The sequence below is a fragment of the Pongo abelii genome, chromosome 8, assembly GCF_028885655.2.
Source record: "Pongo abelii isolate AG06213 chromosome 8, NHGRI_mPonAbe1-v2.0_pri, whole genome shotgun sequence".
Classification (NCBI taxonomy): Eukaryota; Metazoa; Chordata; class Mammalia; order Primates; family Hominidae; genus Pongo; species Pongo abelii.
This window is the reverse complement of record NC_071993.2, coordinates 64,944,517-64,960,536: the sequence shown is the minus strand read 5'-3', so window position 1 is coordinate 64,960,536 and position 16,020 is coordinate 64,944,517. Positions and strand designations below refer to the sequence as shown.

Below are 16,020 nucleotides of genomic sequence, written 5' to 3'. Positions count from 1 at the left end.
GGGGAACGTTTCGTGTTTTGGTTTTTGATTGTATGTGGAGTTGTATACAGCGATGTGTGTAAGTGTGCAACTGCGTGTCTCTGAGCGTGCCTGCTGTGGCCGTGTAAGCGGGCATCTTTGTGAGGGAAAGTAAGCGAGTGTGTGGGGGCGCGTTTGTGGTTTGGGGGGGAGCGTGTTTGCAATGCTGAGGGAGCGAACGTGTGTGCTGTTCGTGTAGGAGTTTCCGTGAGAGTGGCAGTGGACGTGAGCCAAAGTGGGCGCGTACTTGGATGCTCTCGGGGGTGGGTCGGCTAGGGGAACTCCCGCGAGTGGGTGCACCCAACTGCGCCTCGTGAGTACCTTAGCTCTCCGCTATCTCTGGCAGTGCCCAGTCCGGGGCAGAGGGCCGGGCCCCCGCCTAGCAGCTCCCACGCAACCCGCGCGCACAGCGCGCGGGGCCTAGGGGAATCCACGCGTCTCTGGACTGCGCTAGGTGCCGCGAATCAACTGTGCGCACCACATCCCCGCTCCCCCACAGCTGTCGGGGGGCCGCGCTCTAGTCTCCCTCAAAGTCACCCTTGGTGGTGGTGGTCCTCTTCCCACCCCAATCACCAGTCCCCGGGCTGTAGGAACAATTCCAAAGTCAACCCCAGGGGAAGGCTTTGGAGATCCAGTTAGCAACTCGCTTACCCCAATTCGGGTACCTGACAGCGCCCGGGGCCACGAGTGCACTCCAGGCGGGGGCGTGCCAGCGCGGGGCAGGGGCTCTCGGGTGAGCGGTGTGATTTTGGCTTCCTTCCCAAGGTGGTCCCTACCTAGGCTCAGCATTTGTCCCCCTCTCCAAACTTCCTGGGGCTGGGGCCTGCAGGGGGGCTGGGGGCTGCAGGGGGCGTCAGGGAGTAGCGGAGGGAGTAGGGCAAGGAGAGAGGTGAATGGACTGGTGGCGTAGCGGGGAACCAGGAGCCAGGAGAAGAAAAGCTGGGAGAGCGCCGAGACCGAGGAGCGAGGAAAAGAGGAAGAGAAAGGAAAGGCGAGGGAGAGAACGAGGAGAGGCGAAAAGGAAAGGGGAAAGAGAGCGCAGAGCGCGAGCCAAGCCAAGCGGAGCGGAGTCGAGCCGAGCGCCGGCGGCGGCGGCGGCGGCGGCGGCGGCGCGGCGCTCCGCTCCGGCCTGACTCCGCACCAGCTTTTGCGGGCGGCCGGCGGCGCGGGGCCCTTTGGAAATAGAATAGCCAATGTAATCTGACACTTCAACTTGCTCGGCTTCGGGCGAGTTGATTCACTTACTCACCCCCTAACGCCGAGTTCCTTTTCACTGTCTGTGGACATTAAAAAAGCGAGCGGCGGCGGCGGGCGCCGGGGAGAGCGGGCGGCCGGGCGGCAGGCGGGCGAGCAGCGATCGGGCGGCCGAGCGAGCGAGCGAGCAACGCCGGCGCAGCGCGGTGACCCCAGCCCCAGCCGGCGCGGAGCCGGAGCCGGAGTCGAGCGGATCTCGGCGCCCTCGCTGCGCTCCTCCCGGCCCGAGCCTGCCCAACCCGGCGGTGGCGGCGGCGCGTCCTCCAGCGGCGGCAGCGGCGCTCGCAGCGCCCGGTAAGTTTGGGGCCAGAGCCAGGCGCCCGCTGGCTCCGGGGCTACCTCCCGCTCCCCGGGGACTCTCGGGGTGCAAGCGTGGGGTATTGGGTGCTGGGGCTTTTCCCTTAAAGTGTCCCCCGGAGCGGGGCGACTGGCCGGCGGCGGGGGCTCCGCTCCGCTCCCCTGGGCGGCCGGGGGCGGAGGCCCAGCGGCCGGCGAGCCCCCGGTTGCGCGGAGCCGGCTTGGGCTGCGTGCGGAGGCCGGGTTTGTCAGGGTGTGCGGGGCGTAAGTGTGGTCGTGCGCGCGCGGACCCGGTGCCCGCCTCCTGCCGGCGCGCCTCCAGCCCTCGCTCCCTACACCCGGGGGCCGGGCAGGACCGGGAATCGGAGTAGGGAGGGAAGGACCGCCTCGGTCTCCTTCGCCTCCTCTGGGGAGATGCGAAGTTGTGCGCCTGTGTGTGTACAGGAACCGCTGGGGAAAGCGCTGGATTTCAGGGTGGCAAGGGGTGGTGGTGTTAACTTGTGCGTCTGAATTTTCAGGGAAAACATACACTTTTGTAAATGGGAGGTGGGGGCGCGGTTAAGTTGTTTGTGTGGGAATTGCCCGGGGAAAGCTGGCGCGCGGTACAAACGAGGAACGCGGAGGGGTGTGTGTGTAGGGGTTTCTCCCAGGGCTTCGCAAGCCAGAGGGGCGCTCAGGCCAGTGCCTGGACGGGGCTGCCCCGGCCAGGAGGGGAGCCCAGCGGGAAGATGTGCGTGTGTGTGCGCGCGCGCGTTGCAAATGCGAAAGTAATTTCCCCGTGTTCTTTCTTCCTCTCCGTCTCCGGCGGCGGTGGCCCCGGGGGAGTGGGAGGCCAGCCGGGGCGGAGGTTGGGGGGCCGGGGTTGGAGCCGGGGTCGGGGGGAGGCGGGTTCTGGAAGCTTGCTTCACATTCCTGGCGTCTGGACTGGGGAAAAAACAGTGGGGAGCGCGGCCTCGGCGTCTAGGGCGCGGGCAGCGGGCGCGCGTCGCCCCCTCGCCGGGGACATCTGTCCAGGAAGCCGGCCGGGCGGGGAGAGGGCGCGGTGCGGAGGGCAGGCTCCCCGCCCTGGAGCGGTGGGGGCGCGGGCGAGGGGCGGCCGCCTTCCCGGCCATTGTGCGCCAGCAGATTTTCACGGGAGACTGCCCCGGAGCCGCCGGAGAAGGCCGGGAGCCGGCCTCAGCCCCGGGTTTAAAAGACACTCCAGGAATGTAAACAACCCGGGCGGGAGGGCGGGCGGACGGGAGCGCGCCAGGGCAGCCGGCCCGGGCCCCCCACCCCTCCCCGGGGAAAGCCGGTCGACACTGCCGCCCAGCCCTACCCCTCTACCTGCAGCAAACTTTTTCCTCCTCTGCCTTCCCTTCCCACCTCGTCGCTCCAGCAGGTCACAGAGCGAGGACCGCTCCCGGGTGGGCCAAGGGTGCTTGGTACCCTTGCCTGACCGGGGAGGCCTGGCGGCCGGGTCCCTGCTTCGGTGCCCGGAGCCCCGGCTGCGCCTGCCCGGGAGCCGTCAGCTTCCTGGGCAGGCAGTGCCCGAGTAACTGGGGCTTTGAGCCTGCCCGCCTGCCTCCCTCCCTCCCTCCCTCCCTCCCGCTGCTCCTTCCCCCGCGCGCTCTCCCCCTTCTCCTCTCCCTTGACTGCTTTTCCAATGCCCTGACATGAGGGAGGAAGATTTAACTTGGCAGCCCAAACAAATGTTCTCTCAGAGGTCCTCCAAGAAGCTGGCGGCTGGGCTGGCGGGGTGAGGGCACGGCTCGGCCAGCCTTTCCCTCCTCTCTGCTCTGCCACGGACATTTGGAGCCCTCTGGGTGGACAGCCCAGGGCATGGGAGAGTAGGGCCCAGCCCCAAAGATTTAAAAGGGCAGTGGGCGGCCGCCTGTGGAAGCCCCTGGCTCCGCGCCGGGTGCAGAGCCGCTCCGAGCTGCCTCCTGGTGCCAAGGGTTTTCTGAAGGATTTTCTTGAGCAACAGTTTGTCTCCCTGCTGCAACCTGGGAACCGGGCCTGGTAGACCAGAGGGTTAACCAGTGCCGACTCCTCCTCCCTGGTGGGTGTGAGGACAGGCTGGTTACACAGGGCAGGGCAGGAGGCCAGAGGCTGTTCCCAGAGGTGCCTGGGTTTGCTTATTACTGTTTTTGAAGGTACAGATAAAGAGGCAGGCGCTGGGGCTGGAGAGCCGGGCAGCTTGGCGCTGGTGAATTCCAGCCTGCGTTCGCTGGCGCTTGTACGGTCCCGGGAGTGTGAAGCTGCTGTTGAGCTATCGGGGAAGTTGAGATGAGAGAGCAAGCTCTTAGCCTTCTCAGCCCCGGCTGCTTTGTGAGGGGGTCCAGAGTGGGGGAAGTTCCTGGCCCCTCACTTGCTGGCTCCTGGCCCCAGTGCAGGGGCCGGGTGGGTTTGTGAATACCCCGAGCCTTGGGCTGACCTTTCCCTCTTCAAGTCGAGGATGTTGAAACACCAGCATCAAACAAAAGACACATTGAAAGCCCTATCTGCTACAGAGCACGTGTGACTTGGGGGCCCAGGGAATGCATTTGGAGGGAGATGGTGTTTTCTTCTGAGCTTTATGATTTCGGTTGGGTTTTGTTTTCCCCCAAAGGACAGAAGCGTCTCCTTGTCCCAAATCACGAGGTTATGAAACGCTGTTTTCACATGTAAATCTCAAAAGTTTAGACTTCTGAGAGTTGGTGGCAGTGACTGGGGGTGGGGGTGGGTGGGGGGAGGAGAAGGGAGCAGTAGGGAGTGGATTCAAGAGGTGGATTTGGTATTTTGGGTAGGGCTTACTGAGAAGAGTTGGGAATAAGAAATTGCTGGACTTATGAATAAATAGCCTTGTCTATGCAGAAAAGGGTTGCTGGCTTCTTTGTGGGGACAAAATGTCCCTTTTCCCTCCTAAGGAAAGGGGGGAGGAGGGTTCTTGTTCCTCTCACAGCCAGGGGCAAAATGAAGAAAGGTCCAGAGACTGCGGGGTTTGGCGACAGAACCACAGTTTCTCCCTCGCGCGCGCGCACACACACACACTCACTTCCCTAGCCACAATAACACAATGCTGTCTCCATCCCTGGCCCCCATAGATATGACTCCAACATAGGACAGGTGTCCATGCTTGACTCATTCCAGAAAATTGCAGGGGCAAGGACCCAACTGAGAAGAGCTGCAGACTTCACTTTTTTCCTGTTTCTTCCTCATAGGGGGAGGGGTTAAGGGATTTAGGAAGGAAGGCACTTTGAGGCCTGCTGCATCCTGAGAGTTTCATCACAAGAATACCTGCGTATAAAGCCACTGACCCTGAGGGTCCAAAGAGTGGCCATGACCCTGGCCTCAGGGTGAGGCATTGTTGTAAGAAATTCGGGCACCAACCAGTTAATTTCCAGAAGCTTCTGTGGGCACTTGGTCATGGGACCAGGAAGCAGGGCCTGCTGGTTCGTGGCTGGGTCCCCTACATTTTCATTCATAACTTTGCTCCCCGGGGCCCTGGGCCAGCCCCTGTCACTGCTGCCTGGTCTTTATGAGGCTCCTTAGGTTTTGTGTGGACAACAAAGGCTGGGCTGCCATAATTACCCAGAACACCACTGCAGCCTTGCCTGGTGACAGCTCTGACCTCTTAGCAGGATATAGTGCCCTCTGCCCATGCCCTTTGGGGGAGTGCTCTTTGTCCTTAAGAGTCCCTCAGGATGGGGAGGCAGCAATCCACCTGGCTGTAAGCTCCGGGGGATTCTGAGGTTGGGCCCTGCCTTTAGAGAGGATGAAGGGAGGAGGCTGAGAAAAGCAGTCCTAGGCATAGACTCTGGGGAGAGGCCAGACCCCATCATGATTGAGAGGGTCTCCCTATTACCGGAGGAGATGGGCGAGAGGACCAAGGTGTCAGGAGGCTGTTGCTTGCTCTCTGTGTTGGGCCAGTAACTCTCCTGTGCTGGACCTCAGTCTCCTGATCTGTAAAATGGGTCTGAGGGCAGAACTCCTCGGATCCCACTTGGTTGCTGGGAGAATGAGGCAGATGTGGGCATGAATCCCCTAGGCATGTGTCCCTTGAAGGCCTGGGAGGCTCTGGGTACAGAATGGGTAGAACACAAAGGGGTTAGATTGCAGGTGCTAGAAGCATTTTCCTGAAGCTGCTCTCATCCAGACCTACTTCCCTGGCAGCTGATTGTCCAGCCTTGGCTTGCATGCCCCCCACAGGACAGGGTACTCATTACCTCCTGGAAGCCTCTGCCTTCAGTGGGCAGTTGTAAGTGTTAACATGTTTTGCTACATGCCTTCTGCAAATCCACACCTCCTGACCCCACTCTGGGCTTGAAAATGCTGGGGGCCCTCCAGACCATAGACTCGTTCTTTCCTGAATGATCGTGGGTTCAAGACCAGTGCCTAGGCAGGCCCCTAGGTAGGGGGACACATTCAAATGGCTGCTTCTAGCCCTTATTGGGAATGACCTGTTGTGGGGGGTGCGGAAGGGGGAAGGGTCTGCCTGGGGGGGCTCACTGTCATCTGCCTTTGTGTGCCAGGTGTGCCTCTGGGCACTTTCCTTGGAGCAGGGTATGAGAAGGAAGGGGGTGCGTGATGAGGGCTGGGGTTGGGTCAGGGGCCCGGCATAGGTGCCACAGGTGTTGACTGTGAGTGTCCACCCTGTGGATAAAGACTGTGTCCTGGGAGAGACCAGAACTGCGGAAGACAGTTCCTCTTCCTCAGGAGCCCACAGTCCAGTGCCGGCAGGAAGATCAGTCCAAATAAATAATTAACCACTACCAGCTGGCTGCCTGCCACGGGCGTGTGATGACAGTAATAACCACAGCCCCTCTCCTTTGTATGGTACTTGGTGGATTTAGAAGCTTTTTCCATCTTTGTTTAACCCCAATAACAACAGTGTAAGCTAGTTACTATTTGGAATTATCCCCATTTAACAGAGCAGAAAACCAAGGTTCAGAGCGGTCAAACAACTGGTGGCAAAGTTTGGACTGAACCTCAGGACTTACCGATACCAACCCCTGCGCTGCCTCCTTTCCAGTCCACTGAGTGAGTGCTCCAGCCACGCTCGGATATGGTACAGAGTCAGGATAGGCTCCAAAACTGGGTGCTGGGGGAATGAAGTGAAGGAGGAGCCGTTCTCAGGAAGGGTCACAGATGGGCCTCACCTGTCTTCCCCCTCCCATATGGCAGCACATGGTCCATGCCCCCAGCAGCTGTGTCCCTTTCTTTTGGCACAGTGTCTTACAGTCAGAGCTTGCTTTGAGACACAAATCCTGCCTTGACTGCCCAGGGCACACAGGTCTGTACATGGGGCTTCATGCCCTTCTCTGGCTCTGGAGTAGGAGGCAGAGGTGTTTCCAGCCCCCCGGGTCCCCATGAAGCCCAGTGCTCTTCCTTGGGTTCCTATGGTTTCTGTAGTCCCTCTTCGGGCTGAGTCAGTCCCCAGGCTATGTGGGGCACCCACTCCATGTGAGACCTTGGGTTCCTTCTGCCCCTTGTAGCCTCCACCCTTGGGCCTGGTTTTCTGTAGCTCAGCTGAGTGCCACCCTAGGACAAGGCTGTAGCTGGTGGGGTTCAGGCCATGGAGCTGCCGGGCAGGCTGAGCTGGCACCTCCCCAGGAAGCCTGGCCCAGCCTGGCACACCTGTGCAGGTAATGACTGTGGCTTGGGAGGGCCCCAGGCCCTGCCTGTCAGGCCCAGCTGCCGGAGTTACTGCAGGATTGTGCTGGGGGAGGCTGGGGTGTCTGAGCTAATTAGATTTCTTAGATTTCAATGCTCCCCTAATCCTGTTAGCCCAGCTGTAATTGTAACCACTTGAAGGTTTCAGCTGTGGCAGGCTGTTGAGGACAGACGGTGGGGGGACTGCTCTGCCCCAGCCCCACCCCTAGACAGCCAGCTGGGGGCCTGGGGACTGCCTTCTTAGGTCTTGAGGATGGGGGCCTGAGTGATGGTGGGTGTCGTGTTTTTCTGTAGAATCTGAGCATCGCAGACTGTCAGAGTGGACATAGCCCTTTGAGATCACCCAGCTCAAACCCTTCACTGTTCAGATGGGGAAACTGAGGCCCACAGAGGGACAGAGACTGGCTCAGGACCTCGATGGCTGGTAGCTGTGGAGCATCAAAGACTAGTGGTCTGACTTTGGGATATTTGTCCCTAGGCACTTCAGGGAAAGTCTAGAATTTCCAGGGGCTAGTGAACCCTCCAGAGACTTCTGCCCCTAGAGATAGGGCCTGGGAGGCTTCATTTGTCCCCAAGCCTGTTCCCCAGCTGGCAGTTACCTGTCTTATACTCCCCCAGCCCTGTGTGTGTGCATACGTGCACACAGCTGCACACACATGCACACCTGCACACATATGCACACACGCACACATATGCACACACGCACACATGTGCACACACTGGCCCTGCTGGCCAGGGCTTCTGCCAGGACTCCGGCTGCCTGGCCCAGGGCCCTGAGACCTGAGAGCTCTCTCCCTCCTCCCCCACCACTCTTACCCAGATAACTTGCCCTCTTGGAGCCTCTGATTCAATGCAGATCAGGAAATGGCCAAGCTGTTCTGATGGGGGAGTGTGTTAAAATACATAACACTGTACTTTCCCCAGCTCTTTCTTAGAAAGTTCTGTTTTGGTGTCTGGCTTAAATGGAGATCTGTCCTCTCTACCTGCACCCCATTCTCACTTCCCAATCCCCAGGGGATGGCTGGCAGGGAGGATGGGGACGGTGTGCCCTGGATCTTCCCACTTAGGTCCTGTGCTGCCCTCCTCTTAGCTTGGGAGCTTCGGGGAAAGATCTGGAAAGCCCCTTCCACTCTGAACCTCTCTGACTCTGGGGTTTGAATTCCTAAGCTTGTAGCATAAAATTAGTGGGAACTGATTGGGTTACCTGGTCTGGCCTTTCCTTTCCTAGCCCAGGAAACTGAACCATGGAAAGAAACACTTGGTCTCATCCAAGGTCAGCAGCGAATGGGTGACCGATCTGGGCCTGGAACCCCGTCTCCGCCAGCCCATTAGCTCATGAAAAATGTATTGAGTGTGTGCTGTTGGCCTGGCACAGCCCCCCTTAGCCACTCTTGAGCTCATTAATAAATGCTCTTCGGCTCTGATGAGAGGCCCAGCTGAACCTTGGGGGTGGGGTTCACTTCTGAGTGCTCAGGGTGAGGATGAAGGATGGGGAGTTTTCAATGGCATTCCCAGACTCCCAGATCCTCTGCAGCCAGGGGAGTGTGGAACACTCCTGGTCTGGCATTAGAGCCCCCGCCCAGCAGCATGTGTCTTTACAGGGTGGTTGCATTGTGAATTTGAGAGAAGTAAAACAGGGCCGGGCACAGTGGCTCATGCCTGTAATCTCAGCACTTTGGGAGGCCTAGGCAGGTGGATCATGAGGTCAGGAGTTTGACACCAGCCTGGTCAAAGTAGTGAAACCCCGTCTCTGCTAAAGATACAAAAATTATCTGGGCATGATGGTGGTGCATGCTTGTAGTCCCAGCTACTCGAGAGGTTGAGGCACGAGAATCACTTGAACCTGTGAAGCGGAGGTTGCAGTAAGCCAAGATTGCACCACTGCACTCCAGCCTGGACGACAGAGCAAGACTCTGTCTAAAAAAATAAATAAATAAAACAAAACAGAAACCATCTAGGGAGGGTACAAGGTTTCTCATCTGCCAGGACCTGTTTAAGCCAAGAGGATGGTAGCTTCCCATACCTCCCACCTCCCCTCCACCCAGCCCTCCAGGAGCTGACCTTTGTCCTTTGCAGGGCAAACGACCCACTGACTTGGTCCTGCCTTCACTTCCTCTGTGTATGGGGAAGCAGGGAGGTGGCCTTCTCACCCCGCCCTAGGAGTCACCTGCTGAGAGTCACCTTTGTCAGCCTAGGTGAGAGCCACGCTAGGAAGAGCCAGCTAGGCTCAGGACAAGGGAGGAGATGCCAGGTGCCTGGACTTTGCCCTGTCCACAGGGGTCCCACCCAAACTCCCACCCCTACTCCCTGGTGGACCTTGACCGCCACTGGGAAGCACAGTGCACAGCTCTAACCACTCAGCGACCTAGCCAAGGATCAGCAGGGCACAGAGACCTCTGGGAAGAGTCCTGAAACCCTTTCCTGGTGTGTGCAAGTGGGATGCTCCCTTACAGGGTCTCTGTCCAACCTTCTTATTTTCCACATGGGGAAACCCAAAGCCCAGAGAGGTGGTGGGATTGGCTGGGGGTCATACAGTGGGGTGTCTCACTGAGAGTGGGGGATTCTGTGGTCTGGGTGGGGAGGGGTGGGGTTTTCCATCGAAAAATGGTGTTCCATTGAAAAATGCTTTGGTGTTCCTACTGTTGTTTACATCCTTAAAACAACTTGCCAAAGGTCTGCCATAAATATAATAGCCAGCATTTATTGGGCAACTAATGTGTTTCATGCTTTTCCCAGACTGCCTGGGTTCAGCCCTCAGCTCTGCTCTTTATGAGCTCTGTAACTTTGGGCAAGTAATGTTTAACTTCTCTGACTTTGGTCTCCACATCTGTAAAACAGGCTTACTAGTGGTGTAGTAATAACTAACATACTACCTCCCCCATAGGTTGAGAAGATGGAGTGCGCAAAGTTCCTGGCACATAGTAAGTGCTCAAGAAAAGGTAGCGCTAGTCATGGTTACCACCAGCATTCCCATTGCCTTACCTCTGATTTACATATGAGACGGTGAAGTCGATTGCCCAGGTCATGTGGTGCCTGGAGTCCAACCACAGCGGCCTGCTGGCACCTAGGCTTCCTGATCTCCAACTCCCTGCCATTTTCCACACTCTTGTGTAGCACAAAGGGCTGGCCCATCATCTCTGAGGGCCCCCAGTCATAACCCAAGTACATTGTAATTCAACCTACTAGGGCAGCTTGTTCCCCTTGGAAAGGCGTTCGAGAGGGACGTGTTGCATCTGGGCTTCTGTCTGAGAAGCTTATTTTTTTCATGTGTAAACTGAGGCTCATAATAACAATACCTACTTTTTGGACTCTTCCCGTGTGAAGGGAAGGAGGCCACAGAGGGACTGGGCCTGTCAGTTGTACCCTATTATGTAGAATCACTATGAGTGGTAACTGACTGGAACTTCTGGCCAGTCACTCACCCCTCCGAGCCTCAGTTTCCTCATCTGAAGACCATGAGCTGAAACAACATAATCTCTTCCCAAAGTGGCTTCTCAGGACTACCAGTCCCCAAAAGCAAAAGAGAGGGCAGCAGAGCACCCCCACCCCCCAGAAATTGTCAAACCTATTTGCCTGGAGGAGATGGCTCGGAATAAATAGTTTGCCTCACTCAGCCTTTCCCCAGACTACAGACACCACCCACCCCCGACTTTTTTTTTTTTTTTTTTTTTTTTTTGGAGTGCAGTGGTGCAATCTCAGCTCACTGCAACCTCTGCCTCCTGGGCTCAGGTGATTTTCCCACCGCAGCCTCCCGAGTAGCTGGGACTACAGGCATGCGCACCCATGCCCAGCTAATTTTTGTATTTTTTTTTTTTTGCATATGGTGTTTCACCATATTGCCCAGGCTGATTTTGAACTGCTGGGCTCAAGCAATCCACCTGCATCTGCCTTCCATAGTGCTGGGATTACAAGCATGAGCACCATGCCTAGCCCCACCCTTTTTTTAATGCAAAATAACTATGGAAAAGACCAATAGACCATTTTGGGAAACGCCTGCGTAAACAGTCCCTTTCAGCTCAGGCATTGCAGCTTCATCCAGCGGATGGTTTACCTGCTGAAGAACCACCTTTCCAGGGGAGCCTTTCACAGAGGAGAGGAGGGGACAGTGTCTGCACAGGCAGAAGTCTTCCCCTCAGCCTGCTTTCTTGGCCTTTCCACCACTTTTTAACCCACCCTCCAGCCTACCACTTTTGCCGGCCTCCTTGTCTTTTCTTTTTTTGTTACCAGACCACAAATCTGTTTGTGGTTGGGCAGTCCCGAAAGCAAGGCCAACTGGGCCAGAGGTGTGGGGCCTCTGCCCTGTCCCTAGAGATAGGCTCCAGAGTTTTGCTGGCTGTCAGAGCCAGAAGGGGTTTGTTTCACTCATGGGAGCTGTGGGCCCCCAGAACCTGTGGTCAAGCCTTTGCAAATGTGCACTTTCCTGGAGAGGTGGTCTGAAGCCTTGTTTCAGATCCTTAAGTCAGTGTGGACACCCGGAAACAGTGTCGGAACTATAGCCTTAGTTCAAGGGTCTGTAGTCCCTGGCCCTTGAATGGAGTGGAACCGTCATGCTGCCTTTCTCCCCCACTTCCATTCCAACTCAGTGTTGTGACTCTTGAAGATGTGAATACATTTATGTTCACACCCCCTGCTTCTAATCCAGCTTGACATGTGCCTGGCAAGGAAACTGTGACCAAGGGATGTGAAGGGACTTGACCAAGGCCACAGGGCCTGGCACTGGGGCCAAGGGGGGTCCAGGGGATGATGAGTGAGTGGCAGGCAGGCGTGGCCTTCTGCAGCAGCTGACTTCACTGTGAAGCCATCCCGTCTTGTCCTCTGTGAGACCTGCTGGGGGTGTTGGGATTCAGTATCCCAGAAAGAGCTGGCACTGGGGTGAAGGAAGTCCCCGCCCAGTCCCTCTTCTAGGAAGGCTGGGCAGGACTGGTTTAGGAGTTGCCTCTGGGTCAGGACGTCAGCTTCTGCTCTGCAGGCTGCATTGTGTGGGTCCTGCCCAGGTTCATGGTTCCTCTTCGGGGGCTGTGGGGACCACTGGCACTTATATTGAGGGGCACACGGTGTCTTCAGAACGCCTGGCTGGTGTAAGCTGGTTAGGAGCCCTTAGCTGGGGTTGTTGTGCTGTTGGTGGGGAGAGGCAGCCTGGGGCCTCCGGAGAGCCACCGGCCCACCACTCTGTAATTGTGCATGAGTCACTCTGCCTCCCTGCTCGCAGTCCTCGTGTCCCTGCCTTCCTGGGATCCTGAGAAGTGGGCTTTGTGGTGGTTGGGAGCGAGTAAGGGGATTCCTTGGCTCTCCGCCTCCCTGCCCTGTGTGCCCGGCATACCTGAGCTCCACAACCTCCCTGCACCTCAGATCCTGGGAGAAGAGCAGAAAGCTCGGGTGTGACTTTTTTTTTTTTTTTTTTTTTTGAGACCGAGTCTTGCTTTGTCGCCCAGGCTAGAGTTCAGTAGCACGATCTCGGCTCACTGCAGCCTCTGCCTCCCAGGTTCAAGCGATTCTCTTGCCTCAGCCTCCTGAGTAGCTGGGAATATAGGCGTCCGCACCACCGCGCCCAGCTGATTTTTGTATTTTTAGTAGAGACGGGGTTTTGCCATGTTGGCCAGGCTGGTCTCGAACTCCTGACCTCAGATGTGATTTCTTGTTTGGTGTTTGGCGATGGGGCTGTGAAGCTGTGAGTTTGATGTCAGTTTATCTCCTGCAAAAGAATGGCCTTCTGATTCCTCCCACCCAGCCTGGGTTGACATCTGCATTTCTGCTTGTGCTTCATCTGCAGGACTGACCCCTTTAGGCAGAAGGAGTGGGTCTGCATTGGGGGTTGGAATCCTCATGGGCCTCAGAAGTCTTGGGGCCTTCTGCCTTGTGGATGGCCTCCCTCCTAGCCAGCTCCCCAGAGGGGTCTGGGCAGCTCTGCTCCACCTGAAGGCTCTGGATGCTCCTATTTCTGGTATTCTTGGCACCTTTGAGTCCCAAGACCATTAGGGACCTTGGTGCCCATCTCATCTGATGCCGTCATACGGATGACTTATGCCCCATCTATAGTATCCCCATAGAGCACATTCCCATGTGGGCTTGCATGCCTCCACGGACAGGCTGCTCCCTGCCTCCCCAGCAGCTTCCTCCGTCTAGAAAGTTCCACATCGTATGGAGCCCAGAAGGATACCTCTCCCCTAGTTCTCTTCTCAGGACCTTGCAGAATGTGGTGAATTTGGTTCTCAGGAAGTCTCTTCCATTCTCTACCTCAGAGATTGTATCCTCAGAGACTTCTCTCTAGGCTGAGTCTAAGGCTGGAGAAGGCAGAGTGGGCTTCCTGGGGAGGTGGGCTTCCTGGGGAGGTGGCCTTCTTATATCCCCTAGGCCTTATTATCTCTGCCTCTGGTAAGAGTCTGGGCAGCTTGGAGACCTGAGACCTGATCTGAAAATAGCCTAGCCCAGGTTGTAAGACATGGCAGTAGGCTGGGGAGGCCACAACAGTGGCTCACTGGGGCCCTAGGGGAAGAAAGTGGTCTGGCTTCTGCTTTTCAAGCAGGATCAGACATTCCAGGAGGCTGAGAAGGCGTCTGTCTTCCTAGCCTCTCGCAGCATGCTCGCCTGCCACTGCAGCCAGAGCCCCCTCACTGGAGGTAGCCAGGGGCTGTGAGTAGTGCTTCCTCCCCTGTCAACCAGCACCCAGCTCCTTGCTGAGCTCCTCTCTGCCTGGCCCTGCCCCCTGCCACTTAGGCGCATCTTGCCTAAGTGTCTGCAGGCCCCTGAGACCTGGGCTCTGTGCAAGGAGCACTGGATTTAGAGGCAGAACTTCTGGCCTCCTCCTGCCAGTATCACTGGGGGCTGTCGCACGAGTCTGAGGGGAAGGCCAGCACCTTGCATGCTGTCCAGTATCACTGCATCGGAGAGTGTAATATTTCATTACCATGTGCAATGATGGTAATGGCAGCACAGAAAGGCCTTGGAGACCATCCAGGCCAACCTTGTCATTTAGATGCTGAGTCGAACCCCAGAAGGGACGAGGTCACACGACAAGTCCCTGGCAGAGCTGGAGCTAAAATCCAGGTGTCCCCACCATCTAGCCAGTGGCCAGCCCCGCCCATTACTCCACAGAAACCCTTTGCTGGAGTAAGGCACAGGAGAGGTGCCTCCATGGCTGTGGCAGTGGCACCGGCCTGGCCTGGGACTCACCTTCCTCATTTTGCAAAGCAACTGGGCCTTTTGGCTCCAGCTGTGCCCACCAGAAACGCTGGGCCTGGGGGCAGGCATGCGGTCCCTATGGTCTTGTTAAGACAGCTGGCTCCTCCAGCCTGGGGGCCGCTGCCCTATAGCAGCACACTTTCTCTCACTTTCTGGCTCATATGGGGCTGCCTTGCATTCCACCTTGGGTGGCAACAGGGTCCTCAGGAGCCCACCTGAGACCCCACGCCCAGCTTTTTGGCTCATCAGGCTCATTTGGTGGCCTAGACCATGGCTTGAATTTATGGTCTGAGATGCAGCCTGGTGTGATCGCTTCCAGGCCCCTAAGACCCAAAGATGCCCAAACTATTGGAGCAGGAGGGACCTGGGCAGCCAGTCTACTTAATCCCCTTCTCATCCCATTTCCCAGATTTGAGCCCTGAGGCCAGAGAGGGAAGGAATCCAGCTGCAGAGCTGCAGGCAGGAACCCATGTCCTCCCAGCCTCACTGGCCTGGTCTCCCCCTACTTCCACCCTTTGCGCCCGAGGCTGTCCTTGGCCTGCCCAGGCTTTGTGTGGAGTGAAGGACGATGGGGGACAATGGGCAAAGTAGCAACTGCTACTTTTCCCTCAGGGCTCCTCTAGGCCTCTGCCAGGCTCTGCATCCCTTCCAGTTCTGGGGAGCCCATGCACTGGGAGAGTCCTGCTGGTGGGGCCTCGTGCCAGCCTGAGAACAAGGCTTCCTGGCTGGGCTTGAGTCCCCAGCACTCTGGCCCTGGGGAGGGCAGAGTCTGGGGTCCTTTTGTGCCTCCCCTCGCCCAGCTACCCAAGGAAGGTGGATTCACATATTCCTTCGTCAAGTTTATCAAGCACCTACTATGTGCCAGGCACTCTTCCAGGCCCTGGGGATACACTGGTGAACTTGACAGGGGCCCTGCTTACATTCTAGTAGGCGAGACAGTCAGCAGGTCAACAGCTTAATGCATGACGTCATGCTGAGTTATAATCAGTGCTTTGAAGAAAAATAAACCAGGATAAGGTGATGTAGGGACATGAGTGGGTGATGGGGCTTCTTTAGATGGGGTGGTCAGGGAAGGCTTCTCTGAAGAGGCTGCATTTGAGCAGATACCTCAGGGAGACAGGGAAGTGAACTCCATGAACATTTGGGAGAAGAGCTCTCCAGGCAGTGGGAACAGCATGTGCAAAGGCCCTGTGGCAGATGCTTGTTTGGCATGGTCTGGGAAAAGCAGGGAGGCCAGTGTGGCTAGATGGAGTGAGGGAAGGAGAGAGTGGGGAGGAAGTCAACAGAGTGATTAGGGACCAGGTGATAAGGGACAGAGAGCCTTATCAAGCACAGGAAGGGCTTCTGACTTCATGCTCAGTGATTTGGAAGCCACTGAAGGATTTTAAGTAAAGGACTGAGGCTATCAGATGTGTCCTCTAAGATCTCTGGCTGATGAGCTGAGAATAGACTGAAGGGACAAGGGTGGACACAAGGAGACCATCTGGGCAGCATTTACAGGAACCTAGGAAAGGATGCTGGTGGCTTGGACCAGAGTGTTCAGTGGAGGTAGTGAAACAAGGTCGGATCCTGAATGTATTTTAAAGATTGACTGAGGCTGTGGCCAGGAGCCCACTGGGAATGCCTGTTCACCTCCGT

At 57.1% G+C, this 16,020-nt stretch overlaps 1 protein-coding gene across 6 annotated transcripts in view; it reads left to right on the top strand.

The window, feature by feature from the left end:
* The first annotated feature begins 1,237 nt into the window (after positions 1-1,237).
* The window catches only part of ZMIZ1 (zinc finger MIZ-type containing 1), a 245,837-nt gene continuing 231,054 nt past the window's right edge, over positions 1,238-16,020 (top strand). For 5 of the 6 annotated variants that reach the window (XM_024253583.3, XM_063727598.1, XM_024253584.3 and 2 more), the window contains exon 1: positions 1,239-1,566. The gene's annotated coding sequence lies outside the window, so the exon portion shown is untranslated. Of the gene's footprint in view, positions 1,567-16,020 lie in introns of all 6 variants that reach the window. The other variant, XM_054522404.2, reaches the window with a different exon arrangement.